We start from the raw sequence: 16,103 nt of genomic DNA on the forward strand, positions 1-16,103 counted from the left end.
GAGCTGATAAAAAGTGAAAGTAAACACAGAATTTACACAACTATGCTAATATAAACTGTGAAAATCAGCTCACTTTTCACATGGATACTCGTATCTAAGTAACAGAATCTAAACGGTAGAATACTTCCAGTAAATGGTGTTATGGTCCATTGGGGACAGGCATTGTTTAGTTGTGTTTCTCCTCCTTTACACAGGTTGTACTGAATAGGTATCTATAATAGGATCATCTCTAATCCCAAAACAGAGAATTTAAAACTGTTAATCTCTTAAATACATTGCGGTCTTCTGTAGACCATATTCAAGAGTCACTGTTAAAGTATTAAATTTTAGGTCAGCACCTATAGATTAGGTTTCTCATGAAACATGAGGTTTCTGTTACAGAACCTCGATTTCATCCTATGAAAGAGTTTTACTTTTCAAAGATTTATTTATTTAAGAGAGGGCACACACACGTGCGGGGGAGCGGGGAGCAGAGGGAGAGAATCTTCAAGCACATCCACTGTGTGTGAAGCCCCAGGCAGAACTCGATCTCAGGACCCTGAGATCCTGACCAGAGCAGAAACCAAGAGTCAAGTCAGTCATTTAACTGACTGAGCCACCCAGGCACCGCCCCCATGAAAGAGTTTTATTAGAAACTTGACTGTTTTGGTATTTAATAATCCCTGAACTCTCTTAAGCAGTAAACAATGGCAAACATTTATGCTTTACTGAGGTCACTTATTTTTTTTCATCTCTAACAATGATTATTTTTACTTGCTTGTTTTTCTAATGTCTTTGAGGCAAAAAATGCTGACTGGAGTTCCATTGTATTTTCTTTTTCTAAAAGAACCCTGTGAAAGATACTCCCAAGTTTCCTTTTCTATATACAGGTCAACGTGTTCAAAGACATTAACTCTCCCCAAATTTCCAGACAGAAACATCAGAATATTTAGTGCATCAGTACAATTAGGAGTTTCTGCTTCAAATCCTGCGATTTCTGTTTCAACTCATCATGAAGCCTTATTTCCTATTTATTCTGTTGCAAATACGTCCCCTAACAATTCTAATACAAGCCAAATTTAACAAAATAGTAAGCAGCACTAAAATTCATCTTTATTTTTAATACAATGCCACTGAACTTGAAACTCAGCAGAGATATCAGGGATGTGTATGAAGCCAAAAGACACCAAAGCAACACTCTGGTGTTCTCCCCTCTACTCCAGTTTCTATCTTCATGTCCCCCAAATCTTCCACCTACTTCGCATTCCATTTCCCCCACGTCTTTCCTCCTCTAAGAAAAAGCAATAAATGGGGGCGCCCGGGTGGCGGAGTCGTTGGGCGTCCGCCTTCGGCTCAGGGCGTGATCCCGGCGTTCTGGGATCGAACCCCACATCAGGCTCCTCTGCTGGCAGCCTGCTTCTTCCTCTCCCACTCTCCCTGCTTGTGTTCCCTCTCTCGCTGGCTGTCTCTCTGTCAAATAAATAAATAAAATCTTAAAAAAAAAAAAAAGTCCATTAAAAAAAGAAAAAGCAATAAATGAGTGAAATAACTTGTGACAAATTAACTAGCAAGAAAGGTGGTGTTAAGGAGCAAAACCACCATCTGCAAGCAAAAGGTCATTGTGAAGAACTCCCTCTGCCTTTTACTCTTCAACCCGTCTCTTCCTTTGGCATTAAAATGCTGTCCAAAAACTGGGATCCTCTTGGGGGCAAGAAACTTAAGAAATCTTTGTGATAGAAACTGAAATAGAGAAGGAACAAAGGGCTACTGCCTTGGAACCTTCTCATGCAATACTCCTGGTATCTCTTAAAGTTCTAGCTTAAGTGGAAGCATATTAAAAATAACTTGAAGTACTTCAATACCACTAAATGTTCTAACAGTATTAAAAACCTGAATATATAGCTAAGGTAGAAATTTTTTAAGACACCACAGATATTTTCACAATTTTAAAAAGCCTTTAAATTCTTGTGCACATTTAATATCCAAAAGGTACATCCCCATCAAAGGGAAAAAAAAAAAACACAGATAAAGTATCCGTGCAGTCGACTGAAAAATGGGGTGCCTGGGTGGCTCAGTCGTTAAGCGTCTCCCTGCATCAGGCTCCCTGCTCAGCGAGGAGCCTGCTTCTCCCACTCCCTCTCCCCATGCTTGTGTTCCCTCTCGCTGCCTGTCAAATAAATAAATAACATCTTTTAAAAGGAAGAAAGACAGACAGACAGACAGACAAATGAACCCAATACTTTGCAACCCCTTCCATCAAGAGGTGCAACCTCGGGGCACCTGGGTGGCTCGGTCAGTTAAGCTTCTGCCTTCAGCTCAGGTCACGATCCCAGTCTTGGGATCAGAGTCTCACATTGGGCTCTCTGCTCAACGGGGAGTCCTTCTCCCTCTCCCTCTCGCTCCCCCTACTTGTGCTCTATCAAAAAAGAAATAAAATCTTAAAAAAAAAAAAGAGGTGCAGCCTATTTTCCTACCCGCTCAGTCACCTTACTCGGCCGACACGATGGAGAAATGAGTAGGAGTTCTGACCTAGGGCATGAGACCGAGATACTTCTCTCTTCCAGCGCTCAGAACCCTGACGCACTAGCCAGGCAGCTGAAGGATGGCGGACACAGGCCCTGGGAGCCCCTGCTGGCAGCCAACACCCCCCCAACTCCCAGAAGCCAAGCCACCCAGCTGCTCAGCAAGGGACCCAACAGGAACAAATCCAGCTGAAACTAGCAGAGGACACACCCAGCGAGGGTCCAGCCCAAACTGCCAACCAACTGAACTGTCACCCAAATGACGGTAGCTGTATAAGCCGCTATGTTTCAGGGCAGTTTATTTCTCAACAAAAGGCTACATAACAATTCTCCGTAATTTCCCTCACAATATTTATTACCAGCCCACATATAAAACTCCCAACTGAGCTTTGGACATGTCTACGCTGGATCCACCCCATTTTCTAATCTCCTTCATCAAATCTAACGGAACCGAGCCATCATCTCCCCATTTCTCTCTCACCTGTTCTCAGGTGCCCAATGTGCCTCCTTGAACAGATCTCTACCCAAATGTGCAGAGAAAACTGCCACAAAGGTTTTCAGACCTTCCTTTCATCATCCTAAGGAGTTCTTTATAAATTAGAAAGACAGAATTAACCAAATAGGCTACTGCTGTCTATTCACATGGATGAAAGGTTCACAGAATTAGAGGCCCGGGTTACAAAGGGAGACCAAGACCAAGGGACAGTTTCAAAAAAATTTGTTATTTAGATGCATTCATTTAAGCAAGTAAAGTATTTTTAGTGTTTGCATACTTTATTCTCCTTCAAACAGCCTCATCGTTGGATTCCCCTCAAAGACTTAACATAAACACAAATAGCTTTTTATTTATTTTTTTTTTAAATCTTTTTTTTTAATGGTTTTATTTATTTATTTGACAGAGATAGAGACAGCCAGCGAGAGAGGGAACACAAGCAGGGAGAGTGGGAGAGGAAGAAGCAGGCTCATAGTGGAGGAGCCTGATGTGGGGCTCGATCCCACAACGCCGGGATCACGCCCTGAGCCAAAGGCAGACGCTTGACCGCTGTGCCACCCAGGCGCCCCCAAATAGCTTTTTAAAGGTTACATCTATAGGTGCTCAATTTAATCCAGGAAACGGACAGTTTCAAAGACTCTGTGAAATCTCCAGAAGTGATCACTTCTTTGAAGCTTTAGGAAACTCACCAATAGTGATACCAACAAAAACAGATCCTGCTAATCTGAGAGAGTCTTTCAAAAGTTCAAAATTTGCCACATAATGTACGATATAAACGGATATTCATCCTTTATGTCAGAAGTAGGGGCGCGTGGGCTGTTCAGGCAGTTGGTTAAGCAGCTGCTTTAGGCTCAGGTCATGATCTCAGGGTCCTGGATCGAGTCCCACATCCGGCTCCCTGCTCAGCGGGGAGTCCGCTTCTCCCTCTGCCCCTTCCCTCTTGCCCATGCTGGACCACGCGCGTGCGCTCTCTCTGTCTCTCTAATAAATGGATAAATAAAATCTAAAAAAAAAAAAAAAGCAGAAAGATAAAATCTTAAAAAAAAAAAAAAAAGGTATTTTTCAATCCAGAGGATGCTAGAGGCAACAGCAACAGCACCACTCTACAGCCCAAGAAAACAGCAATGCCTCATCCAGTATTATCACCTGAAAAGTCACAGATTTTACTATTTCTAATCCTAGGCTTTGGTACTCAATCTGACATATTAGGTTGCTTCTACAGAGGACGAAATATAAACAAAAGGAAAAAGTATTGCTATTGAAATGTTGTTATGGATGTTATTCTAATTTTCTTGTTTTTAGCTATTTCAGAGGTACAGAAAATGAGGGCATTTTAAAGGGAAGAGCAATTTTAAAGAACAGGCAGTCCTCTGTCACATACGACACTTCCCCTAGATACAGAAAGGAAATTCTCATTGGTAGTAGAGAACAAATTCAAAAGGTCTTTCCCAGTAATAGTTACTGATGGGTTTCTTTTTAATATTCTGGAATAGCCTAACCCATGTTCACATTAGACTCATCCGTCAAGTGCTTGCTGGGCCTACCACGTGCCAGGAACAGTTCTAGGCACCAGCAATTGGAGCTGAGCAAAGTCCCCACCTATCCTCATCAGGCTCACATTGTAGAAGAAAAATGACAAAAGCAGATTTTTAACATGCTAAAATCACTCTTGACATACACTGTATGTAAAGCACCATTTAAAAAATCATGATGAGCCTTAAATTAGAAAACTTTATATTCTATAGACGTGATCATCTCCTTAGTGTGACTTCTTTCTAAAATCAACAGCACTGAGCTAATTAAAGCCAAACATGGGTATTATGCGTGTTCATACTTTCCTAATCAGATTTCATCTTGTACACAAGGCAGCACACTATTAAGAAAAAATACTTCTGTTAAAAAAAAAATGTTTAGATCAACCCTTTAAAAGTGACTGAGTTCCATTGTGATGCTTCACCCAATAAACGGTATTTACACAGCAAATTCATCTTTCTTCCATTAAAAATGTAAACACCTTCAGCTGAGCAACAGATCAAAAGAACAACATTATGTGACAAACATTTACTGGGTTTATCAAAAGATGAACATCACCGAGTAAGTATTTACTAAATACCAGCTGTGTGCCAAGCACAGTCAGAAGTCAGGAAAGCTGTCTGGGAGTCCTGATGTCAAGCAGCTCTAAGAGGAAAGGCGTGAATAAAAATATTAAGAACTAAAACCAAATGAATTTCAGAGGACCTTTTAACTAAGAACTTATGGTGGGACTGCTTTAAAATACTTTAAAGTACACCAACTTTAAAGTCATGTTCCAGAGACCTGCTTTTACTTTCAACTAACAGAATGTCTTCAAGTTATGATAAAGAAAACATGACTTCATGAAAGATTCCAAAATCACTGTTGACAAAAACTCCTCTCCAGGGGTCAAAAAACATACCGACTTGAAGTGATGTGAATATCAATGCCCATAAACCACAGATCAGAACATTTTGCCACATATGCATTTATTCCATCTATCGCTGTAAAGCTGTTTAATGCTCCTTTTACAATGGCAGGAGAAAAACCACCCTTTCATTATGGGAAGAGCAACCGTTAACAATAGGCATTATTTTTCATTTTTTTTCCTTTGTACAGAATAAGGGACTATTTACAAAACTAAAATGGTTTATTAATCCCCAAATGCTCTGGTTTTTAAAGTCCATTTAAATACAATCCAGTCTGTGAAGAAAGTTAACTTTATGATTAGAAGTCTTTCTGACAGATGATTTTACTTTAATAAATACAGGCATACTAGCTGAGCAACAGAGGCTTTCCATGGTAAGCTGGCAACACAACAGATCAGAGCCTGGCCTAGAGGGCTGCTTAACTTAAAAACAGATATATTATGTACTGTGTGTATTGCAATTATTTTATTATAATTGTCTTGTGCACTTACACGAGGAGACAGGGCTCTCTGAGGATACAGGTTTACAAAGAACAACAGGCTACTGCACCGCTTGGAAGGAGTCTTGAATGACAGGCTGTCTTGAATCATCTCAAGCACACATACAAGTATACATGGAAGTGGCTGCTACTCGTCGACTGTACAGGCTGGCCTCCCTCACTTACAAAACAGCAGTGACACCCACCGTGTAATAAGCACATGTTACACTAAGAGCCATGAAGTGTATATAAAAATAGGTGTAGGCTGTTGTGGCTTTTTCAAATGCATGTCACTACCACTGTCACTGTCGTCATCACCACCGCCACCCACCACCCATCACCACCCATCACCACCCTTCTCCTTGCTATCTGGTCCTCCTTCAGGAGAACTCAAGAGAACTGGCAGCCCTGGAACCTCTAGAACAAAGGGACATAAAACCATGGATTCGAGGACACAGACGGTCAGCTCTTCATGAGCCTCCCGCTATTACAACCAAATCTCGGTCTCTGAAGACAGAATGTACAGCTTTCCACAGATTTTCAAGTTTCTGTAATGTCAAAACTATTTAGAACCTCTGGAAGTCTAGAAACAGACAGGTGGTAGAGGAAAGGTTTCTCCCAACCTATGACTACCATCATTAATATGGTATAATCAGTCTGTCGAGCAAACACGGGCTACACACTGCCATGTCGGCCACTGTGCTTAGGAGAGGCTAGAAAAGGAGTTAAGACTAAGCTGTCCTTGAGTTCTGGGAGACAGACAAGAGAAAGGTAAACAATACCTCGACATGTGACAGAAGAGCATACAGAAAGTGCTCCTGGAACAAAGCAGACTACCTGTTTCAAGAGAGGCAACAATGGCTTGTGAGGCTGACCTAAACAATATTTATTGAGTTCCTCTTTTGTGAGTCCAGTGGTTATTAAAGGCTTAGCATCCACCCACACAAGCTGACAATTTAGAGGAAAAAGTACAAATAAACATTCACACGAGAGTGATACTCCAGCAATATAAAAAAAAGTACACATAAGAAAAGAAGAATGAGCTCCATAAGAAGGAGAAGGCCAGTCAGGAGAGATTTATTATGCAGAGTCAGGGTTAGTAAGAGCCGATCAAGTGGTCAATGTGTCACCCAAAGACAGGGAGACAGGACACAACAGGGTGGAGCAGGGGGGAGGGCCTGGCTTCATTTGGCTGAAGCACAGGATGACTGGGAGCAAAAGAGTGAGCACAGACAAGTGGGAGAGGGACGCAGGTCTCTCAGGGCCCAAGGGCTTATGCAAAAATCTTGGGCTTTATGTAAGGGAGACACCAAATGGTTTTAAGAAATATTCGATGAGAGATGGACACCTCTGCTTTAAGAGTCATGTCTATACTACCATAATAATCTCAAAGCACCACATTCAAACCCCATCCATCTCTACTACGCTTAACACACACACGATTTCAAAATGCAGTGGCACGAGGTCAGTATGTACCATCGTCCCCATCACTTGCTGAATATTTAGAATTTCATATAGGCCCTACATGAACACGGCACATTACCGTCTAATTTTACTCACGAATTATTGTGACGATCCAGGGAGACAGCTCAGGAAAAGAGCTTGAAATAGCACTGGTTCACGGTAAGCATTCAATTACTGTGGCCCATAATTACATACGAAGGACAAAGAAGAAAGCTCACCAGCAATAAAAAGATAATATAGTTAAATAACCACAAACGAGAAAGAAATCTTAAGAAACTACAGAAACTGCTGGGTAACTTTTATCAAAAAAGAAAAAAAAATCAACTAGGCTGAAACTAAAAAGACGACAATCCTGAAGAATGTCTTCCAACAGGCCAGCTCACTCAGCCACGCGGAGGCCTGGCCACGGAACGGGTTCTACACCGCTCTGACACTCTGGGAAGGTCACCGTGTAGCCGGCAAGGCAAACTCACCAGGGAGCTGACCCTGGAAGCGCACATGTGAAGAGTTTCCTAGACTTACCGCTACCGCCGTTGCACCGGGTCACAGCTGACTCAGCAAGTACAGGCACGTGCCCTTCAAGAGGCAGCTCTCCAAGCGCACTTATTCCCAGTAACTAAGACCCGAAAGACTGCTCCGTGGCAGGATGTCTTGGGCAGCACGCATGATTTATAACCAACACGCTTGATTTTTTTTTTTAAGGGCCATAAAGGTAATTGCAAAGTAACAGTGTACAAATTATAAGTGAATAGATAATAAAATCTTGACAAACCCAGTCTTATGAATAAAAATAATCCATAAAGTCAAAACAACAGGAACTCAATGGTTAAAAACCAAAATCCAACAATGCCCAAACCCCTAAAGTTTTAAGATCTATTCAATCTTCATAATTGGGCAAGGCAGGCAAGAGGAGGGGGGAAAATAAATGGCCAGGTATTAACTGAGCATTAAATGTCTATACACAGAGGCCACTCATCAAGTTATGAACGCTCAAGTCTTCATCGAGTCTTGGAACATAAAAATGGTTCCTTGCCAAGAGGGCTGAGAAGGAGAACAAGGTCACTGGCACAAACCAGATGGCCAGTAAGGACAGATACTGAAGCCAAGACCTCAAGGAGAACAATGCCAGAGAACAAGGACTATCAGGAATGTGATTCGGGGGGGAGGGGGAAGTAGGGACTGTAAGTCAGCTATTTGTTCAGTGGGTTAAAATTGCTTTTAAAGGTTAGCCAGGACCCTAACCACCATCTAAAACATTGTCTTGATGAGAAAAGGTTCTAATTAACATCCCGTATAGTTCAGACCAGCAGCATTTTTATTTATGAGACGACTGGACCTTCACAACTGCAAACTGGGGGCGCCTGGGTGGAGCAGTCGTTAAGCGTCTGCCTTCCGCTCAGGGAGTGATCCCAGCGTTCTGGGATCGAGCCCCACATCAGACTCCTCCGCTGGGAGCCCGCTTCTCCCTCTCCCACTTCCCCTGCTTTTGTTCCCTCTCTTGCTGGCTATCTCTGTCAAATAAGTAAATAAAATCTTTAAAAAAAAATTAAAAAAAACTGCAAACAGATAAGACATTAGACAGTGAAATGCACAGTCTGTGCTCAGCATGACCCCCCCCACTAATAATCACTTCATTGGAATAATCTTAAATTGCTTAAATGCCACCCTACGTATTTCTAAAATCCTGGTCACTTCAACATGCTAAAGACAAATATGCCACCTTGAGAAGAAATGATGGAAGAAGATCGTTAGAGTCAATACTTCCTCAAGACCAAGCCTCAACATCTAGAATTCAAGTCCCCAGCCCAGCTTGGTCAACACAGTTCAGTCCAGAATCCCACTCAACTAGTAGTTTTCAGGGGCAACTGGGGTGGCTCAGTCAGCTAAGCGGCTGCCTTCGGCTCAAAGTGGCCTTAAGCAAGTGACTTCGCTTCTCTGTGAATGTTCCCTCGTCAATAACATGGGGATAACAGTATCTACCTGGTAGTCCTGACAATTAAACGAATATACACAGAGTGCTTAGAACAACAGCTGACGGTAGCAGTAAGTGTCCGTGCTTTATTCTACTGACGCCCTTCATCCTTCTCATCATAATCACTGAAAGCACACAGCCAGAGAGAGCATATTTTAAGTTGTTCCTACTCTATCCTGTCCAGGTTTTGGCCCTTACACTCCCTTTAGGATTATGTAAAGGCATGGCAGGGCTCCCCTCTAACTCTGCCTCACAAGAGAAGACCACCTGTATCTCGCCCCGACAGACTGACAACCCAACTCCTCCCCCAACCAGTATGCCATCAGGGCTTAGCACACCAACCTGTTAAATACCCTACAAATAACTAAAGAAAAGCAGATCTGTTTTCGCTTAAAACAAAATGAACTTCCTTAGGATTCCTAATTAGATTCTATTTTCACCTTAACATCCTCCAGCTTCAGAGGCGGCTCCTGTCCCCAGTAGGAATTACCATGCCCTCCCTGCCTGGACTCAGGGCGTGTGTCTCTCTCTCTCTCTCTCTCTCTCTCTCTCACACACACACACACACACACACACACACACACACGAGCCAACTGTTACTCTTCAACACAGCAACAGCACATTATCACAACATAACTTCTGCCAAGCCCTGATGTTCACTCTCACTGTGGCTAAGAAATTGGTTTCTTTTCTGTTCAACTTTCCAAGGACGAGAACAAAAAGGACAGCAGCTGCTGCCACATTAGAGGAGATGCCAACACCAAAGCCCCTTCACTGACACATCTGTGAACTCCCTTTGGGCCTCCCCCCCAGTCTCTGTTCAAGTTCCTGCTGCCAGGAATTCCAGACTCAGCTCCAGCAGAGGCAGTGGGTCCCTCTACAGAAGACCACGTTCCTAAGGCCGGCCCAGCTCTGAGCCACTCTTTCAGGCTTTTGGTCTACTGGGGGCCATTAATATGGTACTTTGCATTCTACTTCCTGTCAGGACAACGGGCCCCAGGAAAAAACACAGGTCCCCGTTGTACGCCTGATATTCTACTTTAAATTGGGGGATAATCTGTTTTTTTTTCCTTTGAGTAATTAGATAATAATTAAATATTCAGACTTCTGCCAGATCAGAAAAAAGTCCCAGAAACATTTTCCCCTCTCCCTGATGTCAACAATAAGGTTAGCCTGGATTGGAATTCCCTTCTGGTTCCACTACACAAATCCGTTCATTCTGTGCCCCCTAACAAAGGAGAGCCACGAGCCAGTCCCCAAATGGGTAATCCAGGAATCGTGCGATACCACTCCCTCATGATGTGAATGTAACCATGTTCTCTTCCGAAAAATGTCCCTATTTTCCCTCCCCTATTTCATGAATGGTGATTTATCTCATTGCAACAGCTGTACTTCTATATTAATTCTTCCCAAGCCTTTTCACCAAAATGTAAATTTCAATTCTGAAACCACAATGGGGATTCTAAGAGCAACACAGCATTAGTAAGTTTAGAAATTTGCTCTTATCTTAAAGAAAAACATGGTCTCCCCAAATAAGTCGAAGTGGAAAGGGGAAACACTCTTACTGGGTTGCATTATACTAACAGCCAGAAACTGAACCAAAGTACTCTAGACCGAGGAGAAAACGTACTGAAGGCGTCCCAGTAAAACACATACATCAGGGGAAGAGACCCCAACTACCAACAATTAAAAAAAATGATCTGTTGGCCAAGCATTTTTTCTAGACATTACCTTAGTTCAAAGATTAACAAGCAGCTGCACCTCTTTCCTGATGCTCAGGTAATAATTAACTTGGATGTATAGTCTCGGCCAAGAACACTAAACTGAGTTTATTCCATAAATCTGCAAGAGGGATATTCCAGGTTCTATTCCGCTCAACTTGGAAGCTTACAGCAAAGCAACCGGGCACACATTTGACGTGAGCATGGGGGTGAATGCTGAGAAGTATCAAGTCAGACAAATCAGAATCTAAATGTGAAATTACGCATGCTTCAGAGATCCTCTGCTAACGTTTCTGTTAAATCTGTTTTATGGCCACCCCTGTAGGTTTTTCAGGAGACAAATGGGGGGGGTAATTTTAATTAGAGCCCAGCAGATTGGGTCTCTAACAAGACCTATTTCCCAAATCATTTCTCACAGAACCGCCGAAGCTGAAATGGACGAGCAATCCTGTGGGCATGGATTTGTCCGAACGGTTCACCAACACCCAGAGGCCTCTCCAGGAAAAGCACGTGACACAGTGAGAGATTATCAGAGGAGTCAAATGACAATCACCCCCACACTGCGATTCCACGTCACCTCCCTGCAAAGCCAATGAGCAAAATATGTGCAAAAGGCAGAGCTAACAGGACTGCACATTTGGCTACATGTTTTAGGTAGTTCATAGAATTTCTATTTCAAAAAAAAAAAAAAAAGAAAAAAGAAAAAACTTAAAAACTACTTTTCAGGGGATGTTTCCAATTTAAGTAGCTTTTTTTTTTTTTTAAAGAACAGGACCATAAAAATAGTAAGAACTAAATTCAGACTGCTGAATATATTCTCTGTTCTATGAAAAGAAAACAAATGACACCTATCTGACAATGCTGAAATAGGTACAGTATCCAAAAAACTTATCTGTATTATTCAACCAACACTACAGTTTAAAGTTAAGTCAAAGGCAGGAAGCGAACAGTGAAGTGGGCAGCTTCTCGGTCCTGCACAGGCCCTTGTGAATTGGCCCAGTAGGACATGCGTCACCGCAAGACAAAGTAACAGCACAAAAGAAACGGGCAATGAACAGCGTCTGAAGTTCTGGAAAAGTGCTATTAAAGCTGACCAGAGCCAGGCCATCTCCAACCCACACTGATTTTTAGTGTCATGTCCTCCGGGGCCCCCACCGGCGTTCCTGAACTTCTCCTCCTTTTTCCCATCAGACAGGTACCTCTCTCCACGCTTTCGACCTGCACTAGGAATTCGCTACACAAACCCCCAAAAAGAACATATCTAACTTTACTATTTCTACTGCACAAAACATACTGACTTCTCCTGAAAGAATTCTATGCTATGATACCAACTATCTTGCCAAAAATCTCTAAACTAACCTGGGCTGGTAATTCTCTCTAAAGTAACTCGGGCTGGTAATTCTCTCCAAAGTAACTCCGGCTGGTAATTCTCTCTAAAGTAACTCAGGCTGGTAATTCTCTCTAAAGTAACCTGGGCTGGTAATTCTCTCTAAAGTAACTCGGGCTGGTAATTCTCTCTAAAGTAACTCGGGCTGGTAATTCTCTCTAAAGTAACCTGGGCTGGTAATTCTCTCTAAAGTAACTCGGGCTGGTAATTCTCTCTAAAGGAACTCGGGCTGGTAATTCTCTCTAAAGGAACTCGGGCTGGTAATTCTCTCTAAAGTAACTTGGGCTGGTAATTCTCTCTAAAGTAACTCGGGCTGGTAATTCTCTCTAAAGTAACTTGGGCTGGTAATTCTATTGCCAAAAATTAGAGCATCTTACCATGTATAACAGGCCAATGTGTAAATACCATTAGATCACTTTGATTCGACTCCAAAAAAACATAAACATTAATCTGTGTATTAAGTACTTTTTTCTGTAAAGCCGAAGACCACAAAACAGGTGATGGAGAAATTTCCACCTTTGCACCTTCAAATCTCATTATTTATAGACATAGACAACAGTTTCTTACACACTTACCAACCCCATTGCCCACAGTTTTACTTCATCCCCTCACCCCCCACCAAGTCACCACTAGAAAACTCCGGCACTGCCATTCAGCTCCGAAAACTACTATAGATTTCAGAACACGGTCTTGTTTGGTTGGTTGTTTCCCCTTTTTCCCTGGTAGTAAGAGTATCCCAATCTCTTAAATTTATAGGCAAAAAAATACTCATTATTCTAAATGAGTCTTTAAAAAGCAACAATAGGGGTGCCTGGGTGGCTTAATCAGTAAAAGGGCCAACTCTTGACTCAGCTCCCGTCACCATCTCAGGCTGGTGAGATCGAGACCCACATCAGGCTCCATGCTGAACGTGGAACCTGCTTCAGGTTCTCTCTCCCTCTCCCCTTCCCCTGCTCACGTGTGCTCCCTCCTCCTCTAAAAAATAATACATAATACACACATAAAAAGCAACAATGAAAATATTCCTTCCCCTTGAAGAAAAAAAAAAAACCCAAAAGGCAGTGCTCATATAATTTCCATTACCTGATGACTTAAATTAAGACTGCGGTTCTATTTTCTGTCTCAACTTCAACTTGTACCAATTCTTTTTAGGCTTTCAAGAGTGACTTTAGAAAAGGAAAAAAAAAAAAAAAAGTAGGAATAATCGTCCTTAGGAAATTCACAAACATACTCATTGTTTTAGCTGCAGTTCTTAAATTCTGCGTATTCTTCCATGTTGACACTGTACCTGAAAATTTGAATTAATATTGGAGGGTATCACAAAATATATATATATACATATATATATATATCCTATTCTTTGGATGAGTGACTGAAAGAAAATAGCATCACCAACAGCAGCCAGTTACACTATTATTTAAAAATCTGGCTCTAACAGCCGCGTTGTGTCCCCAGGGGTGAGCACCTAATCTCCACTGGGCCACCCGAGACCCACCCTGAGCACCAACCTAATCCGCCCTCCCATGTCGTCCGAACCCCGCCAAGCCCCGCGGTCCCACCTCTGCTCCAACAAGACGAAAGGACGGACGGTGATCCAGGAGAAGCTCGCCAGACTGCGAGCACACGTATGCACTGGCAGGAAAGAAGGTGGGTCACCAGACAGCCACAGCGGGTGATACAATACTCCCGCTCCGCCTGAAGAAGGCAGGGGAAACATATCTCCGCGATTAAAGAAGGGACTGTGTTCGCAAACCAAGGAACAGGGCTCCACTTGGCCAACGCTGACGTGCCAGCGTCCCCTGCAGTGACCACGGGCCGTGACAGACCCTGCTGAGACACTGCCCCTGACAGAAATGCGACCCAGCATCTCAAAGCAACCGGGTGCGGACAGTCTGACCAGTTCAGGAGGACGGGCTGCCACTCCGCCCGCACAACCTGTGGACGGAAAAGCACCGCTTGCTACGGGAGACCAGGATGACGGGGACGTCCCAGATCGCGGGCAGAATTAAGAACAAAGCAAAGTGAACGCAGTCAACGTCCGAAGGAGACAGAACCTGAAGACGTGACTGGCAACTGCTATTTTACGTTAGCACGTCCTTTGTAAAATGCCGTTCAGGGGTCCGATAAAATCCAGAGCGCTCATATTTTTAAGCCCAAACCCTTGGACTCTGCAGCTCTTTTCAGTTTTTGCTTAGACACAATTCATTCTTTGCAGCTAATGAAGCTGAAGAAGGCTGGGAATTCAGTGTGAAACAAGGTTAATAAAGTCCTTTGCCTAGTGTATGGTTTTATTTCTTACGCCGTCGACACTGATTTGTACACAGAAAGCAAAGTTGTTTACAGAAGGCTAATCACGGCATGTCATGTGACTGACAATCTCATGAAATCTGACTGAAGGTGTTAAATGGCAGAAGGTAAAAACAAAAATGGGGCATTTTATACATTACACTGAAATTTAAAAACAAAAAATAAATCTCTAAATAAAAAAATTTTTTTCTGGTATTTTAGACAAGTGGTATATAAATACATCTAACACACGTGAGTGGTACATAACTCATTAGAAAAAGAACCCCTTGAAAAAACAAAAGTACATTAAAAATATCATAGCCTCTAAAATAACTCGTTTCTAGGATAATTATATGTTTCTTGTACTTTATACACATCAGATGTAGGCATGGTTGGGGGGGTGGGTATTAACTGAAGAATTTATTTGTGGTATTACTGAATATAAACTTAAAGTTTCAATGTATTAAGAAAAGCATCTTTTCTTAGAATGGATATGCTCCTAAAAGAAACATCAAGGAGATTAACAAACTGAACTCCATCTATGGCAGGCAGTTCATCCGGCACTGTGATTACTACCCAATTTCCTTTTTCTTCCACTCCCATTCTCAGAGGGCCAACATTCAAAGCCAAAATAATCATTAATTTACTCATTCTTTCAACATTTAATGAGCAGCTTCTACATGCCTGGTACTTCTTGCTAGGCCCGAGGACAGAACAGGCAGGAGCTAAAAGCCTGTCCTGAAAGATGGTTTGGGGCTGAATTGTGTCCCCCAATATTCATGCGTTCAAGTCCCAATCCCTCAGAACATTGACTTGGAGATAAGGACTTAAAAGAGATAAATAAAATGAGGTCATCAGGGTGGTCCCTAATCCAACAGGGCTGGCGTCCTTTCAAGAGATTAGGACCCAGACATATGCAGGGAAGATGGTGTGAAGACACAGGGAGAAGACAAGCCAAGGAGAAAAGACTCAGAGAAAACCATGCCAACACCTCCAACTTCGACTTCTAGCCTCCAGAACTGTGAAACCATCAATGCCTGTGGTTTAAGCCACCCAGCCTGTGCGCTCTGCTAGGGCAGCCCTCAGCAAACTAGGACAAAGGTTCACACTCCACTGGGCAGACAGACACACAGCCATTCTGTAAAAAGCAGCTCCATGAGAGATCTGAACAAAGTGCAAAACAACACACACTCTAGCCTCAACTGGCTGTCTTGGATGTTCTGGTTTTAGGCTCTTATTCCAGGGGGAAGAGTAGCGTAACAAAGCATTCCTATCATTCCCAAGGCACCAATAGACTCTAACACATGCTGGGCAGCCCTCCCACATTGTTTCACTCTATCTCCCATTCATCTTGCAGCCA

The 16,103-nt window shown here is 42.7% G+C and overlaps 1 protein-coding gene across 7 annotated transcripts in view; it reads right to left on the minus strand.

Annotated features, from left to right (window-relative positions):
* The window catches only part of FAT1 (FAT atypical cadherin 1), a 123,304-nt gene that overhangs the window by 89,629 nt on the left and 17,572 nt on the right, over window positions 1-16,103 (minus strand). The gene's annotated exons all lie outside the window — the stretch shown is intronic.

This window comes from Ailuropoda melanoleuca, chromosome 18 (genome assembly GCF_002007445.2).
Source record: "Ailuropoda melanoleuca isolate Jingjing chromosome 18, ASM200744v2, whole genome shotgun sequence".
In the NCBI taxonomy this organism is placed as follows: domain Eukaryota; kingdom Metazoa; phylum Chordata; class Mammalia; order Carnivora; family Ursidae; genus Ailuropoda; species Ailuropoda melanoleuca.